The following is a 25,909-nucleotide window of genomic DNA, read 5'->3' on the forward strand; positions in this document are numbered from 1 at the left end:
GCCTGGGACTGTACTTGCTGGAATTCAGAGAATGAGAGGAGATCTTATAGAAACATACAAGATTATGAAAGGGATAGATAAAAATAGAGGCAGGAAAGATGCTTCCACAAGGAAGTGAGACTAACCTCAAGATTCAGGAGAGCAGATTTAGGACAGAGATGAGGAGGAACTGTTTTTCCCAGAGAGTGGTGAATCTGTGCAATTCTCTGCTCAATGAAGCAGTGGAGGCTTCCTCAGTAAATATACTTAGGACAAGGTTGGATAGATTTTTGCATACTAGGGGAATTAAGGGTTATGGAGAAAAGGCAGGTAGGTGGAGATGAGTCCATGATCCTATTGAATGACGGAGCAGGGTCGATGGGCCAGATGAACGACTCCTGCTCCTATTTCTTATGTTCCTCCCTCTGTTTGGTTTTCAAAAAGATTGTCTTACAGGCCTCAACAGGCCTTTCAGCCTATCTAAGACGTTAAGGTCATTAATTTACCTGTCTCTACCTATTTGTTTGGCAGCTCTTTCCATAGACGGAGCACCCCTCTCAGTGAAATAGATACCCCTCAGATCTCTATTAAATCCCTCTCCTCTCAGATTAATTCTGTACCCTCTGGTTCTTGATTGCCCAATCCTGGGGGAAAACTCTGTGCACGTTCACCCTGTCTGTGCCTCTCGTGGTTTTATACACCTCTTTAAGATCACCCCTCAATCTATACGCTCCAAGGAATAAAGTCCCAACCTGTTCAACCTCTCTGCATAACTCAGTCCCTCAAGTCCCGGTAACATCCTCGTAAATCTCCTCTACACCCTTCCTAGCTCAATATCATCTTTCCTACAGCAGGGCGATCGCAACTGAACACAATACTCCAAGTATTGCCTCACCAACATCTTGTACAACTACAACATAACGTCCCAGCTCCTGTACTCAGACTCCTGACTGATGAGGGGCAGTGTGCCAGTCGCCTTCTTCACTGCCATGTCTACCTGAGACCCCCCCCCCCTTCAGGGAACCATGTCCTTGTACCTGTGGGTCCCTCTGATCTACAACACTCCCCAGGGTCCCTGCTGGTCACAGTGAAAGTTTGACCTGGATTGTCTTCTCAAAATGGAATCCCTTACACTGATCACAATTAAACTGCATTCGCCATTCATCAGCCCACTTCTCTCTGTAAATCGTCTTGTCTTTCAAGTTCTGGATGCTGAGGGAGCCTTCTGGGTAGTGAGGAAGTTCTCCCTGATGTTGAGGGAGCATCAGCGATGCTGAGGGAGCTCACTAGTGGTGAAGATCGTTGATAATAAGGCCAACGGTGAGCTCACCCCATCAGTGAGGAAGCCTCTCTGGCCCTCACTCCGCTGTCCCCAGGAACTGCTGTAGGATCCCTGTCAGTGAACCTTTGATGTGAGGAATCTCCCTCTGAGAATGATGGATCCCCCGACAGTGAGGGAGCCTCTCTGGCCCTCACTGCGCTGTCCCCAGGAACTGCTGTAGGATCCCTGTCAGTGAACCTTTGATGGTGAAGAATCTCCCTCTGAGAATGATGGATCCCCCGACAGTGAGGGAGCCTCTGACCCACCGTCCTTAGAAATTGCTGCAGGAGATACACCAGATGCTGAGCTTCATCCCCAAGCCCCCTCCGAGAATGAGGGATCTCCCTTCTGGTGAGGGAGCCTCTTTGTTACCTTCCTCCCAGGAACTGCCACTGGATACACATCAGGAACTTCCTCAGCCTCCTCTGTGAGGGATCTCCCCTATCAGTGAGAGAACACCAGGTGAGGGAGCCTCTGTGAGAGATCTCCTCTATCAGTGAGAGAACACCACCAGATGAGGGGTCCTCTGTGTGGGATCTCCCTATCAGCGAGAGAACACCACCACATGAGGGATCTCCCCTATCAGAGAGAGAACACAATCAGGTGAGGGAGCCTCTGTGAGGGAGCTCCCCATCAGCAAGAGAACACCACCAGGTGAGGGAGCCTTTCTCTCCCTCTTTCTCCAGGAAATGTTGCAGAAGACTCATTAGGAACTGGCTGAGCTCCCTCTGACAGCAAGGGATCTCTCCAGTGAGGGAGCATCTCTCTGTCCTCTCTCCCCCTCTATCCCCAGGTCTTGCTGCCTCAGCTCCTTCTAATGGAGAGGCACTGACTGTGAGGGATCTTCCCCGCAGTGAGAATGCCTCACTGACTCTCTCTCTCCCCCCGCCTCAGATGTTGCTGCGGGACGAGACCCATCAGAAGCTGCCCTCAGCTCCATCTGACAGTAAAGGATATCCTCAGAGGCGAGGGTGCCTTCTCGACTCTCTCTTCCAATGTATCACAGGAGCTGCTACAGTAGGCCTCAAAAACACTGACCCTCAGCTTCCTTTGACTGAAGGACCTCCTCTGGTAATGAGGGAGCCTCACAGATTCTCTCTTTCTCTCTCCAGGGACTGTTGCAGGAGGAGACCCATCAGAAGCTGCCCTCAGCACTCTCTGACTGTGAGGGATCTCCTCTGGTAGTGAGGGAGCCTCCCTGACACACACACACACACACACACACACACACAACACACACACACACACACCACACCACACACACACACACTCACACTCACTCTCACTCACTCTCTCTCTCTCTCCCCCCACAGGAGCTGCTGCAGGAGGAGACCCGTCAGAAGCTGGCCCTCAGCTCGCGGTGAGGCAGCTGGAGGAGGAGAGGAGCTCCCTCCTCGAGCAACTGAAGAAGAGGACGAAGCCAAGAACAGCCTTTACCGGCAGCTCAGCGCCATGCAGACACAGGTATGGAGGGCTGGCGAGATGGTGTCTGCCCAGTTCTACCCCTCCCTTACACCCTCTGCCTTTATCCTCCCATCCCTCCCTCCCCCCCCTCTCTTTCTCTCTCTCTCTACCCCTTTTCTCTCTCTCCCTCGCTTTCCTCCCTTGTCTCCTGTTCATTCCATCTCTCTCTCCCTCTCTCTGTCTGGTTATCTGTCTCTCTGTCTTCTTTCTCTCCTCTCTCCCCCTCCCTCTCTCTTTCTTGCTCTCTGTTGCTCTCCCTCCATCCTCCTCCCTCCCTACCTTCCCCCTCTTTCACTGTTGCTGCCCCTGTCACAGATACGTCCGGCCCTTTAATGCACAACTCGGGATTTGAGGGTGACCCTCACGCAAGGAGCAGTTTGACGTCTAAATCACGATCTGATTTGCTCCCGACTCCCTCCCTGTGCTCCCTTTTCCTCCTGCGCCTGTCTCTCTCGCTCTACCACCTTCTCCCCTCTCTGCCATCCTCCCACCCCATCCCTCTCGCTCAACCTTGTTTTCCTCTCTGCTCCCCGTCATCCTCCTTCCCTATACCCTCCTGTTGCTCCTCGGCCTCCCTGTTCTCTCTGCCAATCTACAAACCCCTTCCTTCTCATGCCTCCCCCTTGCTCTCCTTCCTTCCCTTCATCCCTCCTCCTTCTCCCTCCCTCATCCTCTTTGACCTCTCCATCCTCTTCTCATTCCTTCCTCTCTCCATTCTCCCTCTCCTCCTCTTCCCTCCCCCACTCCCTCCCTCTCCTTATATTTCTCTTCCTGCTTCTACTCACCCATCATCCCTCCCTCCACCACTCTCTCCACCCTCCGTTTCCCTCCTCCCTCTCCTCCTCCTGCTCCCACTCTCCTTCTCCGAATCATTCCCTCCTCATCTTCCTCCCTTCCCCTAACCCCAACCCCATCTCTCTCTCTATCCCCCTCCCCCTCTCTCCTTCCCCCCTCTCTCCCTCCCCTCTCCCTCCCTCTCCCCCCCTCTCCCCCTTCCCCCTCCCCCTCCCCCCTCCCCCCTCCCCCCCCTCCCCCCTCCCCCCTCCCCCTCTCCCCTTTCCCCCCTCTCCCCCTCTCCCCCTCTCCCCCTCTCCCCTCTCCCCCTCTCCCCCTCTCCCCCTCTCCCCCTCTCCCCCCTCTCCCCCTCCCCTTCTCCCCCTCTCCCCCCTCCCTCCCTCCCCACCATATGTCCATCCAACAGCTGGGCGAGGCGCGTAAGAAGCTGGAGGAGCAGGCGTCACTGCAGGAGGGCCTGGAGGAGGGCCGCCGGAAGCTGCTGAGGGAGCTGGAAGTGGTCTCGCAGCGGCTGGAGGAGCGAAGTGCCGCCTGTGATAAACAGGAGAAGGCCAAGACACGTCTCCAGCAGGAGCTCGATGACCTGACCCTCCACCTGGATGGACAGAGGCAACTAGTCACCTCCCTTGAGAAGAAACAGAAGAAATTTGACCAGGTACCAGGCCCAAACTCCCTCCCTCACTGTCTAGGAGCGTCTGGTCAAGGGGGCATCTCCCACAGCAGAGACCTGGAGACAGTTGTAAAACAGAAGGACCCAGGGCTATAGTAACATGGTCCCTGAATGTGGAGTCACAGGTAGACAGGGACCCTGGGAGTATTGTAGAACAGTGTGAGCCAGGGGTACAGGGACATGGTTTCCTGAAAGTGGAGTCACAGGTAGACAGGGCAGTGAAGAAGACGTTTGCCACACTGACCTTCATCAGTCAGGGCACTGAGTACAGGAGTTGGGACGTTATGTTACAGTTGTACAAGACGTTGGTGAGGCCACACTTTCTCTCAGCCCCTTTCTTTAAAGGACCTTCTCGCAATTCTCCGTCTCCGCCGCATCTGCTCTCAGGATGAGGTTTTACATTCCAGACGAGGGAGATGTCCTCCTTTTTTAAAGAAAGGGGCTTCCCTTCCTCCACCATCAACTCTGCTCTCAAACGCATCTCCCCCATTTCACACACATCTGCTCTCACTCCATCCTCCCCGCCACCCCACTAGGAATAGGGTTTCCCTGGTCTTCACCTAGCACCCCACCAGCCTCCGAGTCCAACACATTATTCTCCGTAACTTCGTCCACCTCCAATGGGATCCCACCACTAAGCACATCTTTCCCTCCCCCCCCCCCCCGCTTTCTGCAGGGATCGCTCCCTACGCGACTCCCTTGTCCATTCGTTCCCCCCCCATCCCTCCCTACTAATCTCCCTCCTGGCACTTATCCGTGTAAGTGGAACAAGTGCTACACATGCCCTTACACTTCCCTCCCTTACCACCATTCAGGGCCCCAGACAGTCCTTCCAGGTGAGGCGACGCTTCACCTGTGAGTCGGCTGGGGTGATATACTGCGTCTGGTGCTCCCGATGTGGCCTTCTATATATTGGTGAGACCCAACACAGACTGGGAGACCGCTTTGCTGAACACCTATGCTCTGTCCGTCAGAGAAAGTAGGATCTCCCAGTGGCCACACATTTTAATTCACATCCCATTCCCATTCTGACATGTCTATCCATGGCCTCCTCTACTGTAAAGATGAAGCCACACTCAGGTTGAGGAACAACACCTTATATTCCATCTGGGTAGCCTCCAACCTGATGGCATGAACACTGACTTTTCTAACTTCCGCTAATGCCCCCACCTCCCCCTCGTACCCCATCTGTTATTTATTCTTATACACACATTCTTTCTCTCACTCTCCCTTTTTCTCCCTGTGTCCCTCTGAATATACCCCTTGCCCATCCTCTGGGTTTTCCCCCCCTCCCCCTTTCTTTCTCCCTAGGCCTCCTGTCCCATGATCCTCTCATATCCCTTTTGCCAATCACCTGTCCAGCTCTTGGCTCATCCCTCCCCCCTCCTGTCTTCTCCTATCATTTTGGATCTCCCCCTCCCCCTCCCACTTTCAAATCTCTTACTAACTCTTCCTTCACTTAGTCCTGACGAAGGGTCTCGGCCTGAAACGTCGACTGTACCTCTTCCTAGAGATGCTGCCTGCCTGCTGCGTTCACCAGCAACTTTGACGTGTGTTGCCTGAATTGCTGAATGTGTGCCTTCAGGCTTCTGTACCTCCTACCTGATGGTAACAGTGAAAAAAGGACATGCCCTGGGTGCTGGATGTCCTTAGTAATGGACACTGCCTTTCTGAGACACCGCTCCCTAAAGATGTCCTGGGTACTTTGTGGGCTAGTACCCAAGATGGAGCTGACTAGATTTACAACCCTCTGCAGCTTCTTTCGGCCTCTCCATACCAGACAGTGATGCAGCTGTCAGAATGCCCTCCACGGTACAACTATAGAAGTTTTTGAGTGATATGCCAAATCTCTTTAAACTCCTAATAAAGTATGGCCTCTGTCTTGCCTTCTTTATGACTACATCGAAATGTTGGGACCAGGTTAGATCCTCAGAGATCTTGACACCGAGGAACTTGAAACTGCTCACTCTCTCCAATTCTGATCCCTCTATAAGGATTGGTATGTGCTCCTTGGAGTATTGTCTATAGTTTTGGGGCCCATATTTCAGAAAGGATATGTTGTCATTGGAGAGAGTCTGGAGGAGGTTCATGAGGATGATTCTGGGAATGAAGGGCTTAACATATGAGGAGCATTTGGCAGCTTTGGGACTGTACTCACTGGAATTTAGAAGAATGCATGGGGATCTCATTGAAACCTACCAAATGTTGAAAGGACTAGAAAGGGTAGATGTGGAGAAGATGGTTCCTCTGGTGGAGGTATCCAGAACTAAAGGGCACAGTCTCAAATTGAGGGGTGACTTTTTGGAACAGAGGTACAGAGAAATTTTTTTTAGCCAGAGAGTAGTGAATCTGTGAATGCTCTGCTACAGACTGCGTGGAGGCCAAGTCTGTGGGGATATTTAAGGCAGAAGTTGATCGTTTCCTGATCGGTCAGGGTATCAAAGGATATGTGAGAAGGCAGTGGCTGGGGTTGAGTGGGATCCAGGATCAGCCATGATGGAATGGATAAGTCTCCAGGGCTGGATAGGACTTTCCCCCAGGCTGTTGAAGTAGGCAAGAGACGAGACTGCTGGGGCATTTGTGTCCTCTCTAGCTACAGGCAAAGTCCCAGAGGACTGGCAAGTGGCTAATGTTGTGCCTCTATTTAAGAAGGGAACAAGGAAAAGTCCTGAGAACTGTAGACCAGAGAGTCTCACATCAGTTGCAGGGAAACTTCTGGAAAAGATTTCCGAGGGATAGAGCATTTCGAAACCCATGGACTAATTAGGAAGAACCAGCATGGCTTGTGTGTGGCTGGCCATGCCTTACCAACACTGAGTTATTTGACAAGGTGACGAGAGAGATTGATGAGGGTAGACCAGTGGATGTTATCTACATGTATTTTAGTTAGCCGTTTGACAAAGTCCCTCATGGGAGGCTAATTCAGAAGGTGAAGATGCACGGGGATCAGTGGTGAATTGGCTGTTTGGATTCAGATCTGGCTTGCGCAAAGAAGACAGAGGTAGTGGCTGAAGGGACGTCTGTAATTAGTGGAGATCCACAGGGATCTGTGCCGGGACCTCTGCTGTTTGTGAAGAATATAAATGACCCAAATGGAAATGTAGATGGGTCAGTTAGTAAGCTTGTAGATGATGTCAAGGTTGCTGGAGTTGTGGATAGTGTAGAAGACTGCCAAAGAATACAGCATGATATAGATCAGTTGCAGATAGGGGCAGAGAAATGGCAGATGGAGTTTAACCCAGATAAATGTGAAGTATTGCACCTCGGTAGGGCAAATGCAAGGAGACAGCACTCTGTTAAGGCAGGATCCCTTACAGTGTTGCTGAGCAGAGAGATCTTGGGATTGAAGTTTATAACTCCTTAGAAGTGACTACACAGGTTGATAAGGTGGTTAGGAAGGCTTATGAATGCTTGCTTTTATTGGTCAAGGTATTGAGGTCAAAAGTCAGGAGGTTATGTTGCAACTTTATAAAATTCTGGTTAGGCCACATCTGGAGTATTGCATACAGTTCTGGTCACCCCACTATAGGAAGGATGTTAAGGCGTTGGAGAGAATACAGAAGATGTTTACCAGGATGCTGTCTGGTTTATTGGGCATAAGCTATCATGTGAGGCTGGGTAAACTTGAGTTGCTTTCTCTGGAGTGTCAGAGGCTGAGGGAGATCTGACAGAGGTTTACAGGATTTTGAGAGACATAGATAGAGTGGACAGAGCTATCTGTTTCCCAAGGTTGAAATGTCTAATACCAGAGGCATGTATTGAAGGTGGGGGGGGGGGGTAGATTCAAGGGGACGTGAGGGGGAAGTTTTTACTCAGAGTGGTTAATGCCTGGAATGTGCCGTCTGGTATGGTGGTAGAGGCAAATTCATGAGTGGCTTTAAACAGAGGTTTGGATAGGCACATGGATATAAGGAAGATGGTGGGTTATGGACATGGTGTAGATAGGAGGGATTAGTGTTTGGGTGTTGTTAATTTACTCTTTAGCTGGTTTGGCACAACATTGTGTGCCGAATGGCCTGTTTCTGTCCTGTACTCTTCCATGTTCTCTGAGGCTGAGGCTGTATAAGACATTGGTCAGGCTGCACGGAATATCGTGAGCAATTTCCGGCCCCTTATCTAAGAAGGATTGCTGGCATTGGAGAAGTTCAGAGGCGGTTCACAAGAAAGGTTCCAGGAATGAAAGGGTTAACATGGGAGTTTGATGGTTAAACAAGTTAACAAAGTGTTTGATGGTTCTGGGCCTGTACTTGCTGGAGTTCAGAACTATGAGTGGGGGGATCTCACTGAAACCTGTCGAATATTAAAAGACCTAGATAGAGTGGACGTGGAAAGGATGTTTCCTATATTGGAGGGGGGGAGTCTAGAACCAGAGGACACAGCCTCAGAGTAGGTGAATGTCCATTTCCATTTAGAACAGAGATGAGGAAGAATCTTTGGAATTAGTAAATCAGTTTATCATTGTCAAACTTACCGATATACAGATCAGATCGTTACACAGTACATCAAAGGATGCACAGACCAGCTAGCTGAGATTCTCACTGACATCTTCAACATCTCCCCGAGTAGCGCCGTTGTTCCTACGTGCTTCAAGGCCGCCACCATCGTCCCTGGCCAAAGAAGTCTTCAGTGTCCTGCCTCAACGACTACCGTCATGTCGCACTCACATCCATCATCGTGAAGTGTTTCGAGAGGCTCGTCATGAGGCACATCAAGACCATGCTGTCCCCCTCACTGGACCCCCTGCAGTTCACGTACCTTGCCACCCGTTCAACGGACAATGCCATTGCCATTACCCTCCACCTGGCTCTAACCCACCTGGACAAAAAAGACACGTATATAGACTTCAGTTCAGCATTCAACACAATCATTCCTTAGAAACTGATTGGAAAGCTGAGCCTACTGGGCCTGAACACCTCCCTCTGCAACTGGATCCTAGATTTCCTGACTGGGAGACCTCAGTCAGTCCGGATTGGGAGCAGCATCTCCAACACCATCACACTGAGCACGGGGGCCCCCCAGGGCTGTGTGCTCAGTCCATTGCTGTTCACTCTGCTGACCCACGACTGTGCTGCAACACACAGCTCGAACCACATCATCAAGTTCACCGATGACACGACCGTGGTGGGTCTCATCAACAAGAACGCTGAGTCAGCATACAGAGAGGAGGTGCAGCGGCTAACAGACTGGTCCAGAGCCAACAACCTGTCTCTGAATGTGAACAAAACAAAAGAGATGGTTGTTGACTTCAGGAGGACACAGAACGACCACTCTCCGCTAAACATCAATGACCCCTCCGTAGAGATCATTAAGAGCACCAAATTTCTTGGTGTTCACCTGGCAGAGAATCTCACTTGGTCCCTCAACACCAGCTCCATAGCAAAGAAAGCCCAGCAGCGTCTCTACTTTCTGCGAAGGCTGAGAACAGTCCATCTCCCACCCCCCATCCTCACCACATTCTACAGAGGTTGTATTGAGAGCATCCTGAGCAGCTGCATCATGGCCTGGTTCGGGAATTGCACCATCTCGGATCGCAAGACCCTGCAGCGGACAGTGAGGTCAGCTGAGAAGATCATCGGGGTCTCTCTTCCTGCCATTACAGACATTTACACCACACGCTGCATCCGTAAAGCAAACAGCATTATGAAGGACCCCATGCACCCCTCATATAAACTCTTCTCCCTCCTGCCATCTGGCCAAAGGCACCGAAGTATTCGGGCTCTCATGACCAGACTGTGTTACAGTTTTTTCCCCCAAGTCATCAGACTCCTCAATACACAGAGCCTGGACTGATACCAACCTACTGCCCTCTACTGTGCATATTGTCTTGTTTATTATTTATTGTAATGCCTGCACTGTTTTGTGCACTTTATGCAGTTCTGGATAGGTCTGTAGTCTAGTGTAGTTTTGTGTTGTTTTACGTAGTTCAGTGTAGTTTTTGTATTATTCATGTAGCATCATGGTCCTGAAAAACATTGTCTTGTTTTTACTGTGTACTGTACCGGCAGTTATGGTCAAAATGACAATAAAAAGTGACTTGACTTGATCGAGGTAGAGCAAGGGAAAATAATAAGAGTGCAGAATGAAGTGTTACAGTTACAGAGAAAGGGCAGTGCAGGCTGACAATAAGCTGCAAGGGTCACGACGAGGTAGATTATGAGGTCAAGAGTCCATCTTATCGTACTGAGGGACCGTTCAATAGTCTGATAACAGCAGGGTAGAAGCTGTCCTCGTACTGGGGGACCGTTCAATAGTCTGATAACAGCGGGGTAGAAGCTGTCCTCGTGCTGGGGGACCGTTCAATAGTCTGATAACAGCGGAGTAGAAGCTGTCCTCGTGCTGGGGGACCGTTCAATAGGCTGATAACAGTGGGGTAGAAGCTGTCCTCTTGCTGGGGGACCATTCAATAGTCTGATAACAGCGGGGTAGAAGCTGTCCTCGTACTGGGGGACCGTTCAATAGTCTGATAACAGCGGGGTAGAAGCTGTCCTCGTACTGGGGGACCATTCAATAGTCTGATAACAACGGGGTAGAAGCTGTCCTCGAGCCTGGTGGAACGTGCTCTCAGGCGTTTGTATCTTCTGCCCGACGGGGGTAGGGGGGGGAGAGAGAATGTCCAGGCTGGGTGGGGTATTTGAATATACTGTCTGTTTTACTGAGACAGTGGGAAGTCCATGGAGGGGAGGCTGGTTTCCGTGATGTGCTGAGCTGTGTCCACAACTCTGTGCGGTTTCCTGCGGTCCCGGGCGGAGCAGTTGCCGTACTGAGCCGTGATGCATCCGGATCAGATGCTTTCTGTGGTGCATCGGTGAAAATTGGTGAGGGTCGACGGGGACATGCTGAGGAAGTAGAGGTGTTGGTGGGCTTTCCTGGTCGGGAAGTCAATGTGATAGGACCAGGACGGGCTGTTAGAGATGTCCACACTGAGGAATCTGAAGCTTTCAACCATCTTACTGGACACTGGAGAACACCAGGGTGGGTGTGGGTGTGGGTGTGGGGTGGTGGTCAGAGTTTGTGACCCAGGGAATGTCAGGGTGACTGTGGGTGGGGGTCAGAGTTTGTGACCAGGGGAATGTCAGGGTGACTGTGGGTGGGGGTCAGAGTTTGTGACCAGGAGAATGTCAGGGTGACTGTAGGTGGGGATCAGAGTTTGTGACCTGGGAATGTCAGGGGTGACTGTAGGTGGGGGGTCAGAGTTTGTGACCAGGGGAATGTCAGGGTGACTAGGTGGGGGTCAGAGTTTGTGACCCGGAGAATGTCAGGGTGACTGTAGGTGGGGGGTCAGAGTTTGTGACCCGGGGAATGTCAGGGTGACTGTGGGTGGGGGTCAGAGTTTGTGACTCCAGAGTACGTCAGGGTATAGCTTAGACTGCAGGACTGTGGGGGGAAGTTGGGATGGGGGTTTTGTTTCTGTTTGAGGGGGCTGCCTCTGACCCTGCCCCTGTCCCCTCATGTCTGGGCTCAGCTGCTGGCGGAGGAGAAGGCGGTGTCGTCCCGGCACGCGGAAGAGCGGGACCCGAGCGGAGGCAGAGAGCCGGGAGAGGGAGACGCGACTCCTGTCGATGGGACGGGCCCTGGAGGAGGCACAGGAGGGCCGGGCTGAGGCCGAGAGGATCAGCAAGCAACTGAGGGCCGAGATGGAGGAGCTGGTCAGCTCGAAGGACGACGTCGGCAAGAACGTGAGCACAGGGGAGGGGCAAAAGGGAGGGGGCAAAAAGCAGGAAAGTGAGGGTGAGAAAGGGGCAACGTGAAAGTGTGGGCAGGAGAGGGAAAGAGATGCGCAGGGTGGAGGTGGAAGAGAGTGGGAAAAGAGAGTGGTAGGAGGAAGGGGAGTCAGGGTGGGTCAAAGAGGAAGAGGTGAAGGGAAAGGAAGGGGGTGTGGGGGAGGAATGCGGTGCTGGGGGAAACAAGTGGGGCAAAAGGGAAAAGAGGGCGAATGAAAGGCCAAGGGAGGATGGGCCGTGTCCATGATGTACCAGGCTGTCCATTAATCAAATCACTCCCTCACCCACCCGTTCCTCCCTGCCATACATCCCCCTCACCTCCCCTCCTCCTACCCCTCCCCCTCCCCTCTTCCTCTATCCACTCCCCCTCCCTCCCTCCATATTCCCATCTCCCTCTCCCCATTTCTCCATCTCCAACCCTCCCCATCCCCCACTTTCCTGTCTCTCCCCCCTCCCCCTTCCTCCTCCTCTCCCCCTCTCTTGTCCTTTCTCCTCCTTGCCCCTCTCCCTCCTCCATCTCCTCACTCTCCCCCCTTCCCTTCCCCTCTCCCCCCTCCCCTTCCCCTCTCCCCCTCTCCCCCCTCCCCTCTTCCCCTCCCCTCTTCCCCCTCTCCTCCCTCCCTCCTCCCCCCTCTCCCCCTCCCCCTCCCCATCTCTCCTCCTCTCCCCCTCACCCCTCTCCCCCCTTACCCCACTCCCCTCTCCCTCCCCTTCCTCTCTCCCTCACCCTCCCCTTCTCTCCCCTCTGTCTCTCTCTCTCTCCCCCCCCTCTCCCCCCCTCTCCCCATCTCCTCTCCCCCACCCCTCTCCCTCTCTCCTGCTCTCATTCTCTCCCCCATCTCCTCTCCCCCCTATTCCCCGTCTCCCCCCCTCTCCGGTCCAGGTCCACGAGCTGGAGAAGGCAAAGCGGGCCCTCGATCAACAGGTTGCCGAGCTGCGGCAGCAGTTGGAGGAGCTGGAGGATGAGGTTCAGGGTGCCGAGGACGCCAAGCTGCGCCTGGAGGTCAATATGCAGGCTGCCAAGGCACAATATGACCGCAGCCTCCAGTCGCAGGAGGAGCAGCATGAGGAGGTGAAGAGAGCTCTCCAAAAGCAGGTAAACCAGCCCACCCGTAGGTGCAGAATTAGGCCATTCCGCCCATCGCGTCTGCTCTATCATTCTAGCATAGCTGATTTATTATCCCATTCTCCCGCCTTCTCCTTTGACAGCCTGATTAATTCAGCATCTATCAACTTCTGCTTTAAATTTACCCAATGGCCTGGCTTCCCCAGCCATCTGTGGCAATGAATTCCACAAATTCACCACCCCCGGCTAAAGGTATTCCTCCTCATCTCTGCTCCTCTAATCTGGGCTGTACCCTCAGGTCCTACACCCCCCCCCCCCCACAATAGGAAACATCCTCTCCACATCCACTCTATCTTTGGCCTTTCAATATTTGTTAAGTTTCAGTGAGATTCCCCCCACCCCATTCTTCTAAACTCCAGTGAGTACAGGCCCAAAGCCATCAAAACAGTCCTCATGCATTAAACCCTTTCGCTCTTGTCAGCCTCCTCTGGACCCTCTCCAGTGCCAGCACATCTTTTCTTAGAAGTGGGACATTTGTACCTCTTGAGTTTGGAATTTTCTTCCCATTTTGAAAATAGTCCACACCTTTAGAAAAATCGAGGGCTATGGGTAACCCTAGGTAATTTCTAAAGTAAGGACATGTTCGGCACAGCATCTTGGGCCAAAGGGTCTGTATTGTGCTGTTGGTTTTCTATGTTTTCTATGTTTTATTCCTTCTAACCAAGTGCACGTTCCTTGTTCTTACTGCCCCGCGGCAGGGCAGGGGGACGTACTGATCTGTCAGGGCTGGACTGAGTAGGTGAATGGTGAAAGGGCATGAGATTATAGTCAAAGGGTACAGATTGCTTTTCCTTTCTGATCCCGGGCTGAGTGTCTGCGGTTGCCTGAGTTGTTTTTAACTTGAACCAGTTTAAGTTTTTCTTAAGTTATATTGGTTACCTAATTGGGAAATTGGCTAATTATTGTCATGTGTACTGCGCTCAGAACAAGGCAATGGCAAACCACTTCTGTAGAAAATTTACCAAGAACAATCTTGGTCATGGAAAGATCATGATCACCCACGTAACAATGATGGTGATACCAAGAATCGGTGAAAATCTTGTCTTGCACACAGGTCAGATCATCACACAGTGCATTGAGGTAGAACAAGGGAAAACAATAACAGAGTGCAGAATAAAGTGTTACAGTTACAGAGAAAGGGCAGTGCAGGCAGACAATAAGCTGCAAGGGTCACGACGAGGTAGATTGTGAGGTCAGGAGTCCATCTTATCGTACTGGGGGATCGTTCAATAGTCTGATAACAGCAGGGTAGAAGCTGTCCTCGTACTGGGGGACCGTTCAATAGTCTGATAACAGCGGGGTAGAAGCTGCCCTCGTACTGGGAGACCATTCAATAGACTGATAACAGTGGGATAGAAGCTGTCCTCGAGCCTGGTGGGGCGTGCGCTCAGGCTTTTGTGGTAACTGAGAGCCAGAATCTCCCAGGAATGTAACGTTTTGTATTTTGTGGAGACCTGGCTGATGGAGGAGATACCGGATCACACCTTCGAGCCCTCTGGGTTCTCCCTGTTCCAGGCGGACAGGTCGAAAAACCTCTCTGGGAAGAGTAAAGGAGGTGGGGTGTGCTTCATGGTCAATAATGCTTGGTTTGACCCTGGAACGTGCATGCCCTCAAACCCTTTTGTTCCCCAGATCTGGAGTATCTCGTGCTGCTATGCAGACCTTCCTGGCTGCCTAGGGAGTGAACGGCTGTTGTTATCACAGCAGTCTACATTCTGTCGCAGGCTGATACTGACCTGACTCTCAAGGAACTATACAGGACCACCAGCCCTGGAGACTGCACACCCAGAGGCTGCCTTCATCATTGCCAGTGACTTTAATAGACCGTCACTGTCGAAAGTCTCTCTGAAGTTTTGTCAGCACATCCAGATGAGCACATGGGGAGATAAGACACTTGACCACTGCTACACTCCCTTCCACAACGCTTACAAAATGCACATTCACCCCCCCCCCCCCCCCATTTGGCAAATCAGATCACTCCTGCATTTTCCTGCTGCCAAATACAGGCAGAAGCTGAAACAACAGGTGGCCATAGTTAAAACCATCCACTGTTGGTCCGATCAATCAGTCTTCATGCTACAGAACTGCTTTGATGTCGTCAACTGGAATGTCTTTCATGGTGAGGATGTCTCCGAGTTCATGATGGGATCACGAGTTTCATCTGGAAGTGCATTGAGGATGTTGTCCCCCAGAAACTGATCAGGGTCTTCCCAAACCAGAAACCTGTGAGCAGCACTTCCCATGCGACGCAGAGTTTACGTTGCCGGTAATCAACAGGAGCTCAAGAAATGCAGCTACGATCTGTGCAAAGTCATCAAGGCAGCAAAATTACAATACAGGGACAAGATCCAGACACAGCTTTCCACCAACAACACACGCAAGCTCTGCACACCATCACAGACTTCAAAGCTAAACGCAGTAGAGTTTCCAGCATTGCTGCCTCTCTCCCAGACGAGCTAAATCTTTTTTACACTCGATTTGATGTCGCCAATACTGAGACCTACAGCTGATGTGACCTGCAACCTGGTCATCTCTGAGGCTGAGGTATGCAGGTGTTTCCAACAAGTGGACAGTCGCAAGGCTGCGGAACAGAATGGCACCCCAGGGCGAGTACTCAGGATGTGCACGGCACAACTGGCAGGTGTGTTTTCAGGCATTTTTATTCTCTTCCTCTCCCATTGTAGAGTGCCCTCCTGCTTCAAAACATCCACCGTTGTTCCTGTACCTAAAAAGACCAAGGTAACATGCCTGAATGACTGGCGTCCTGTCGCATTCACCTCAAAAATAAACAAATGCTTTGAGAGGCTGGTCAAGCACTATATCTACAGCTTGTTACCACACCCAAACTGGACTCCTGCAGTCCGCCTACTGACGCAACTGATTGACAGATGATGCAATAGCTACTGCTCTACATACCATCCTTACACACCTGGAGAAGAAGGATGCTTATGTGAGAATGTTGTTCTTGAACTGCAGTTCAGCATTCAACACCATAATTCCATTCAGGCTCGACAAGAAGCTCAGGGACCTTGGCCTTCACCCTGCCTTGTGTGGCTGGAGCCTGGACTTCCTGTCAGATCGCTGGCAGGTGGTAAGAGTGGGCTCCCTTAACCTCCACTCCTCTGACTCTCAATACAGGAGCCCCTCGGGGCTGTGTACTGAGTCCCCTCCTTTACTCCCTGTATACCCATGACTATATCACCACCCACAGCTTCAATCTGCTAATTAAATTTGCTGACGACACTACACTGATTGGCTTGATCTCAAATAATAATGAGGCAACCTACAGAGAAGAAGTCATCTCTCTGACAGAGTGGTGTCAAGAGAACAACCTCTCCCACAATGTCGCAAAAACAAAGCAGCTGGTTGTGGATTACAGGAGGAATGGAGATGGGCTAACCCCTACTGACATCAATGGATCTGGGGTTGAGAGGGTAAATAGTTTTAAGTTCCTCGGCATCCACATCACCAAGGCCTTCATGTGGTCGTATACACCAGTTGTGTGGTGAAAAAAACACAACAATGCTTCTTTCACCACAGACGGTTGAAGAAGTTTGGTATGGGTTCCCAAATCCTAAGTTCTTTCTACAGGGCACAATTGAGCGCATCCTGACTGCCTGTATCACTGCCTGGTGTGGGAACTGTACCTCCCTCAATCGCAGGACTCTGCAGAGAGTGGTGCAGACAGCCCAGCACATCTGTAGATGTGAACTTCCCACTATTCAAGACATTTACAGGTGTGTAAAAAGGGCCCGAAGGATCATTGGGGACCTGAGTCACCCCACCACAAATTGTTCCAGCTGCTACCAACTGGGAAACGGTACCTCAGCATAAAAGCCGGGACCAACAGGCTCTGGAACAGCTTCTTCCACCAGGCCATCAGACTGATTAATTCATGCCGATACAACTGTATTTCTATGTAATATTGACTATCCTGTTGTACATAGTATTTATTATAAATTACTATAATTGCATATTGCACATTAAGATGGAGACATTACTCCTCGTATATATGAAGGATGTAAGAAATGAAGTAAATTCGATTCAATCCTCCCTGATGGGAGAAGGAAGACAAGAAAATAGGGGTCCAGAGTAGATGGAGTGGATGGGAGAGGGGATGAGAGAAAATGTCTGGGGTCCGGGGTGGGAGAGGGGATGATAGAGAATGTCTGGGGTCCGGGGTGGGAGAGGGGATGAGGGAGAATGTCTGGGGTGGGAGAGGGGATGAGAGAGAATGTCTGGGGTCCGGGGTGGGAGAGGGGATGAGAGAGAATGTCTGGGCTCAGGGTGGGAGAGGGGATGAGAGAGAATGTCTGGGGTCAGGGTGGGAGAGGGGATGAGAGAGAATGTCTGGGGTCCGGGGTGGAAAGGGAGATCAGAGAGTATGTCTGGGGTCTGGGGTGGGGGAGGGGATGAGAGAGAATGTCCAGGGTGGGAGAGGGGATGAGAGAGAATGTCCGGGGTGGGAGAGGGGATGAGAGAGAATGTCCGGGGTCCGGGGTGGGAGGGGATGGGAGAGAATGTCGGGGGTCCGGGGTGGGAGAGGGGATGAGAGAGAATGTCTGGGGTCCGGGGTGGGAGAGGGGATGAGAGAGAATGTCTGGGGTCCGGGGTGGGAGAGGGGTTGAGAGAGATTGTCGGGGGTCCGGGGTGGGCAAGGGGATGAGAGAGAATGTCCGGGGGTCCGGGGTCGGAGAGGGGATGAGAGAGAATGTCTGGGGTCCGGGGTGGGAGAGGGAATGAGAGAGAATGTCCAGGGTCCGGGGTGGGAGAGAATGTCCGGGGTCTGGGGTGGGAGGGGGGATAAGAGAGAATGTCCGGGGTGGGAGAGGGGATGAGAGAGAATGTCCGGGGTCCGGGGTGGGAGAGGGGATGGGAGAGAATGTCGGGGGTCCGGGGTAGGAGAGGGGATGAGAGAGAATGCCCGGTGTCCGGGGTGGGAGGGGGATGAGAGAATGTCTGGGGTCCGGGTGGGAGAGGGGATGAGAGAGAATGTCCGGGGGTCTGGGGTGGGAGAGGGGATGAGAGAGAATGTCTGGGGTCTGGGGTGGGAGAGGGGATGAGAGAGATTGTCGGGGGTCCGGGGTGGGAGATGGGATGAGAGAGAATGTCCGGGGGTCCGGAGTGGGAGAGGGGATGAGAGAGAATGTCTGGGGTGGGAGAGGGGATGAGAGAGAATGTCCGGGGTCCGGGGTGGGAGAGAATGTCCAGGGTCCAGAGTGGGAGAGGGGATAAGAGAGAATGTCCGGGGTGGGAGAGGGGATGAGAGAGAATGTCCGGGGTCCGGGGTGGGAGAGGGGATGGGAGAGAATGTCAGGGGTCCGGGGTGGGAGAGGGGATGAGAGAGAATGTCGGGGGTCCGGGGTGGGAGAGGGGATGAGAGAGGATGTCCGGGGTGGGAGAGGGGATGGGAGAGAATGTCTGGGGGTCCGGGGTGAGAGAAGGGATGAGAGAGAATGTCTGGGGTCCGGGGTGGGAGAGGGGATGAGAGAGATTGTTGTGGGTCCGGGGTGGGAGAGGGGATGAGAGAGAATGTCCGGCGGTCCGGGTTGGGAGAGGGGATGAGAGAGAATGTGCGGGGTGAGAGAGGGGATGGGAGAGGATGTCTGGGGCCCATGATGGGAGAGGGGATGAGAGAGAATGTCTGGGGTGGGAGAGGGGATGAGAGAGAACGTCCAGGATCAGGGGTGGGAGAGGGGATGGGAGAGGATGTCTGGGGTCCATGATGGGAGAGGGGATGAGAGAGAATGTCTGGGGTGGGAGGGGGATGAGAGAATGTCTGGGGTCCGGGTGGGAGAGGGGATGAGAGAGAATGTCCGGGGGTCTGGGGTGGGAGAGGGGATGAGAGAGAATGTCTGGGGTCTGGAGTGAGAGAGGGGATCAGAGAGAATGTCCGGGGTGGGCAGGGTCTTTGCATGTCGCCGCTGACCTGCCTTATTTGTAATCGCATCATTACGTTGTGCCCAGGATTGTACTTTGCTGTGTTTCTCGCAGATAATCACAGAAAGGGAACTGGTTTATTGGTGTAACGTGCACCAACCAGGGTTGAGTGAAAAGATTGTCTTGCATACTGGTTACACACCATGGAAAGTGTATTGAGACACTGCAGAAAATACAGTGGCGCAAGAGAGGCTGTGAACCCTGTGGAATTTTCTCTATATCTGCATAAATATCACCTAAAATATGATCAGATCTTTATCCATCTGAAATTAGATACAGAGAACCCAATTAAATAGATAACACAAAAACATTACAAAAACATTTTCTACTGATGTCTACTATAAGCCTACTGACTCTCACAGCTACCTGGACTATTCCTCTTCTCACCCTGTCTCTTGCAAAAATGCCATCCCCTTCTCGCAATTCCTCCATCTCCACCGCATCTGCTCTCAGGATGAGGTTTTTCATTCCAGGACGAGGGAGATGTCCTCCTTTTTTAAAGAAAGGGGCTTCCCTTCCTCCACCATCAACTCTGCTCTCAAACACATCTGTCCCATTTCATGCACATCTGCTCTCACCCCATCCTCCCGCCACCCCACTAGGAATAGGGTTCCCCCTGTCCTCACCTACCACCCCACCAGCCTCCGGGTCCAACATACAATTCTCCGTAACTTCCGCCGCCTCCAACAGGATCCCGCCACTAAACACATCTTTCCCTCCCCCCCCCCCCCCGCTTTCCACAGGGACCGCTCCCTACACGACTCCCTTGTCCATTCGTTCCCCCCCCATCCCTTCCCACTAATCTCCCTCCCGGCCCTTATCCTTGTAAGCGGAAGAAGTGCTACACATGCCCTTACACTTCCTCCCTTACCACCATTCAGGATCCCAGACAGTCCTTCCAGGTGAGGCAACACTTCACCTGTGAGTCGGCTGGGCTGATATACTGCGTCCGGTGCTCCCGATGACGCAGACTGGGAGACCGCTTTGCTGAACATCTACGCTCTGTCTGCCAGAGAAGGCAGGATCTCCCAGTGGCCAGACATTTTAATTTCACGTCCCATTCCCATTCTGATCTGTCTATCCACGGCCTCCTCTACTGCCAAGATGAAGCCACACTCAGGTTGGAGGAACAACACCTTATATTCCGTCTGGGTAGCCTCCAACCTGATGGCATGAACATTGACTTCTCTAACTTCCGTTAATGCCCCACCTCCCCTCCGTACCCCATCATTTATTTATTTATTTATTTATTTATTTATTCTCTCTCTCTCTCTCTCCTTTTTCTCCCTCTGTCCCTCTGACTATATCCCTTGTCCATCCTCTGGGCTTCCCTCCTCCCCCTTTCTTTCTCCCTAGGCCTCCTGTCCCATGATCCTCTCGTATCCCTTTTGCCAATCACCTGTCCAGCTCTTGGCTCCATCCCTCCCCCTCCTGTCTTCTCCTATCATTTCGGATCTCCCCCTCCCCCTCCCACTTTCAAATCTCTTACTAGCTCTTCCTTCAGTTAGTCCTGACGAAGGGTCTCGGCCCGAAACGTCGATTGTACCTCTTCCTAGAGATGCTGCCTGGCCTGCTGCGTTCACCAGCAACTTTGATGTGTGTTACACAAAAACATTACACTTGTTCATTTAATATTACATGTATTTGTTGGAAAAAGTATGTGAACCTCTGGGCAATGCCTTCTACAAAAGCTATTTGGAGTCAGGTGTTCCAATCGATGAGATGTGATCAGAGGTGCGGGTGGTAAAGGCCCTGCCCTAAAAAAAGACACACAAAGTCAGGTTACTGACAGAGCCTGCTCTTCCAAGGAAGATCTGTTTATGTGCACCATGCCTCAATTGAAACAACTTTCAGAGGACCGTAGAAGAAGAATCGTAGAGATGTAAAAAGCTTGCAAAGGCTACAAAAGCATTCCTAAAGACCTCAGTGTTCATCAGCCCACAGTAAGAGAAATTGTCTGCAAAGGAGGAAACTCAGTACTGTTGCTACTCTCCCTAAGAGTGGGCATCCTGCAAAGATCACACTAAGGGCACAACCTGCAGTGCTGAGTGAGGTGAAAATAGAACCCAAGAGTAACAGCAAAAGATCTGCAGAAATCAAGTGTTGACTATAAGAAAAATACTGAACAAGGATGGTGTTCATGGAGGGGCACCTCAGGGGACACTATTCCTGTCCAAAAAAACATTGCTGCATGTCTCAAGTTTACAAAAGGCCACCTGGATGTTCCACAATGCTTCTGGGACGTGTAAAATATGTTAAAGTACCATGTAAATATATATCGAAGTACAACTTAAAATATATCGATGTACCACGTAAAATATATCGATGTACAACGTAAAATCTATCAACGTACAATGTACAGTATATCGTATATCGTAAAATATATTGATGTACCACAATAAAGCAGCCTGCATAATCAAAGACCCCCACCCAACACGGTCATTTCCTCTCCCCCCCCCCCACCCCCATCGGGCAGAAGATACAAAAAGCCTGAGAGCACATCCCACCAGGCTCGAGGACAGCTTCTACCCCGCTGTTATCAGACTATTGAACGGTCCCCCAGTACGAGGACAGCTTCTACCCCGCTGTTATCAGACTATTGAACGATCCCCCAGTACGAGGCAGCTTCTACCCGCTGTATCAGACTATTGAATGGTCCCCCAGTACGAGGACAGCTTCTACCCCACTGTTATCAGACTATTGAACGGTCCCCAGTACGAGGACAGCTTCTACCCCGCTGTTATCAGACTATTGAACGGTCCCCCAGTACGAGGACAGCTTCTACCCCGCTGTTATCAGACTATTGAACGGTCCCCCAGTACGAGGACAGCTTCTACCCCGCTGTTATCAGACTATTGAACGGTCCCCCAGTATGAGGACAGCTTCTACCCCCGCTGTTATCAGACTATTGAACGCTCCCCCAGTACGAGGACAGCTTCTACCCTGCTGTTATCAGACTATTGAACGCTCCCCCAGTACGATAAGATGGGCTCTTGACCTCACAATCTACCTCGTCGTGACCCTTGCAGTTTATTGTCTGCCTGCACTGCCCTTTCTCTGTAACTGTAACACTTTATTCTGCACTCTGTTATTGTTTTCCCTTGTTCTACCTCAATATGCTGTGTATATAGATCTGATATAGATACAAGACAAAATTTTCACGATATCTTGTTCGGAGGGACGTACCAACAAGTGATGCTAATACACTGATCCACACAGGACTGAGCTCTCCCGGTGAGGATCCAGGTACAAAGGCCCGGCCGGGGATCTGAAACAAGGGGACAGGATGGCTTGTGTTTGAGTGCTGACCTGCAGAGGACTATGAGTGGGGTTCCAGATTTGGGGCAGGAGGGAGACGGGGTGGGGTAGGTTGAGGGAGGTGTGGGGGTGGAATCACTGTTGACGAGCTGCCCGTCCTTACCTCTTCGCTATATTCATGGACAGATCCGGGAACTGAACTGGAGCTGGAGGACGAGAGGAAGCAAAGGGGCGCATCGTCAGCCACCCGCAAGAAGATGGAGATGGAACTAAAAGAGCTGGAGTCACACGTGGACACCGCCAACAAGGGCCGGATGAGGCTGTCAAGCAGATGCGGCGTCTGCAGGTGAGGGCACTATTTCCAGAGTCCCGTGCTGTCCAACGGCACTCCGCACACCGAGATACTCACACACTGTGTCCCCACACTCCCCCAGATTTGTCCACATTCCCCCCACACTCCCCCACATTCTACCCACACTCCCCCAGACTCATCCACATTCCCCCCATATTTCCCCCACGCTCCCCCAGACTCGTCCACGTACCCCCCACACTCCCCCAGACTCATCCACATTCCCCCAGACTCCCCCCACATTCCCCCAGACTCCCCCCACATTCCCCAGACTCGTCCACACTCCCCCAGACTCGTCCACGGTCCCCCCAGACTCGTCCACGTTCCCCAGACTCATCTGCACTCCCCCCAGACTCATCCACGTTTCCCCAGACTCGTCCACATTCCCCCCACACTCCCCCAGACTCGTCCATGTTCCCCCCACACTCCCCCAGACTCGTCCACATTCCCCCAGACTTGTCCATGTTCCCCCAGATTCGTCCACACTCCCCCAGACTCGTCCACGTTCCCCTCACACTCCCCCAGACTCGTCCACACTCCCCCCACACTCCCCCAGACTCGTCCACACTCCCCCACATTCCCCCACACTCCCCCAGACTCGTCCACATTCCCCCCACACTCCCCCAGACTCGTCCACGTTCCCCCCACACTCCCCCAGACTCATCCACATTCCCCCTCAAGACTCTCTCCCTGCGCTCTCTACTCCTCCCCCTCTCTCTCCTCTCTCCTCACCTTCTCACCCTCTCTCCCCCTCTCTCCTGCTCTTCTCTCTCGGCCTCTTCTCTGTGTCTCCTCTCCCTCCCTCCTCCCTCTCTCCCCCTCCTCCCTCTCTCCCCCCTGCCCTTCTGTCCACCTTTCTCCACTCTCACTCTCCCCTCCCTCCCCTCTCTCTCTCTCCCCCCTCTCCGGCTCTATCTCCCCTCTCTCTTCCCATTCTCTCTCCCCATCTCTCTCCCCCACTCTGTCTCTCTCTCTCCTCACTCTCTTTCTCCCTCTCCCTCTCCCCCACCTCCCCCTCCCCCTCTCCCCCTCTCTACCCCTCTCCTCCTCTACCCCTTCCTACTCCTCTCCTCCCTCTCCCTCCCCCTGTCCCCCTCTCCCCCTCCCCCCTCTCCCCCTCTCCCTACCCCCTCCCTACCCCCTCTCTCCTCCCTCTCTCTCCCTTCCTTCCTCTCCCCACGCAGGCACAGATGAAGGAACTGCTGAGAGAACTCGAGGATACTCGGACGTCGCGGGAGGAAATCCTTTTGCAGTCCAAGGAGAATGACAAGAAGCTCAGGAGCCTGGAGGCAGAGCTGCTCCACACCCAGGAGGTTTGAGCTCCTTGGCTCTTGTCCCTCTCTGGCCGCGGGGGGAGAGAGAAATAGATGACTGGGCAAGGGTGAATGAGCAGGAAGGTGTGTTGCGATTATGGGGAGCAAGGAGATGGTGTGTTGGAAGGGCAGTGTGTAAGAGACAGAGGGTTGCAGGGGTTGAGGTAGATTGCCACGCTGTTGCATCTCTCCCAAAGGGATTGAGGGAGCCTCCCCTCATGTTGAGTTAACTTCCTTCGTGTAGAGGGGATCCCCATGAGTCATCTACTTCTTCCCTCCCCCTCTTCATCTCTCTTCACCCCTGTGCCCCTCTACCCATCGCCCAACACCCCTTCCCCTCACCTTCTGAAGATCTCAGTGCTGGGCAGATTGTGTCCGTGATGGAGCTGAAGATCTCAGTGCTGGGCAGATCGTGTCCGTGATGGAGCTGAAGATCTCAGTGCTGGGAAGTTCGTGTCCGTGGTGGAGCTGAAGATCTCAGTGCTGGGGAGTTTGTGCCGATGATGGAGCTGAAGATCTCAGTGCTGGGCAGTTTGTGTCTGTGATGGAGCTGAAGATCTCAGTGCTGGGGAGTTTGTGTCTGTGATGGAGCTGAAGATGTCAGTGCTGGGGAATTCGTGCTCATGATGAAGCTGAAGATCTCAGTGCTGGGAAGTTCGCCCAGCACCCCTTCCCCTCACCTTCTGAAGATCTCAGTGCTGGGGAGTTCGTGTCTATGATGGAGCTGAAGATCTCAGTGCTGGGGAGTTCATGCCCCTGATGGAGCTGACTGAATTTGGTCTTGCCAATGTTGGGACTTTATTCCTCGGAGTGTAGGAGACTGAGGGGTGACCTTACAGAGGTGTGTAAAACCCTGAGGGGCACAGACAGGGTGAATGTGGACAGTCTTTTTCCAGGGCTGGACAATCAAGAACTAGAGGGCGCAGGTGTAAGGGGAGGGGGAGAGAGAGATTTAACAGGGACCCAAGGGGTAAGTTTTTCACCCAGAGGCTGGTCTACCTACGGAAGGAGCTGCCACAGGAAGTGGTTGAGGCAGGTACATGGGAAAGGCTTAGAGGGACACGGGGCAAACGTGGGCAAATTGGACTAGCTGGGATGGGAATCGGCCAGCAGGGACCTCTCAGGTTCCAGAGCCTGTATCTGCACTCTGTAACCCTGTCTTTCCCTCTTCCCACCACAGGAGTTGGCGGCCTCCGACCGAGCGCGACGTCAGGCTCTGCAGGACCGCGAGGAATTGGCTGATGAAATCGGGAACAACGTTTCTGGCAAGTGAGTGATCTCCTCTCCAGTGTGGTCCATCCCCAGACACCTCTCCCATATTCAACCCCTCGTCCATCCCTGCATAACTCCCACAAACACCAACGTCCCCAGATGTCCAAACCTGGTCCATCCCCTGGGTATCTATCTCCTCCATCTTCATCCCTAGACTGTATCCGTAAACCTCCGCCACGTCCAACCTGAGTCCATCCTAGGATCCCCATACATTCACCTCCCGGTTCATCCCCGCATAACTCCCCCAGTCCATCCCCAGATACCTCCCATATATTCAACCTCCCAGTCCAACCGTGCATAACTCCCCCAGTCCATCCCCAGATATCTCCCATATGTTCAATTCCCGGTCCATCCCTGCATACCTCCCCTAGTTCATCCCCAGATACCTCCCATACATTCAACGTCCCAGTCCAACCGTGCATAACTCTCCCAGTCCATCCCCAGGTATCTCCCATATGTTCAATTCCCAGTCCATCCCTGCATACCTTCCCCAGTCCATCCTGCAGATACCTCCCATACGTTCAATTCCTAGTCTGTCCCTGCATAACACTTCCGGCCCATCCCTAGGTATCTCCTCCATGCCCAACCCTGGTCTGTCCCTGGATTCCTTTTCTCCACACCCCTCCCCACCAGTGTTGCGATACCAAATATCTTCTCCCATTCTTCACATCTTCAGTGACTTTCACCAGCATCACCCCCCC

General features: G+C 52.5%; 1 pseudogene; it reads left to right on the forward strand.

The window, feature by feature from the left end:
• The window catches only part of LOC140192691 (uncharacterized), a 58,333-nt pseudogene that overhangs the window by 27,097 nt on the left and 5,327 nt on the right, over positions 1-25,909 (forward strand).

The sequence above is a fragment of the Mobula birostris genome, unplaced genomic scaffold (assembly GCF_030028105.1).
Source record: "Mobula birostris isolate sMobBir1 unplaced genomic scaffold, sMobBir1.hap1 scaffold_2175, whole genome shotgun sequence".
NCBI lineage: Eukaryota > Metazoa > Chordata > Chondrichthyes > Myliobatiformes > Myliobatidae > Mobula > Mobula birostris.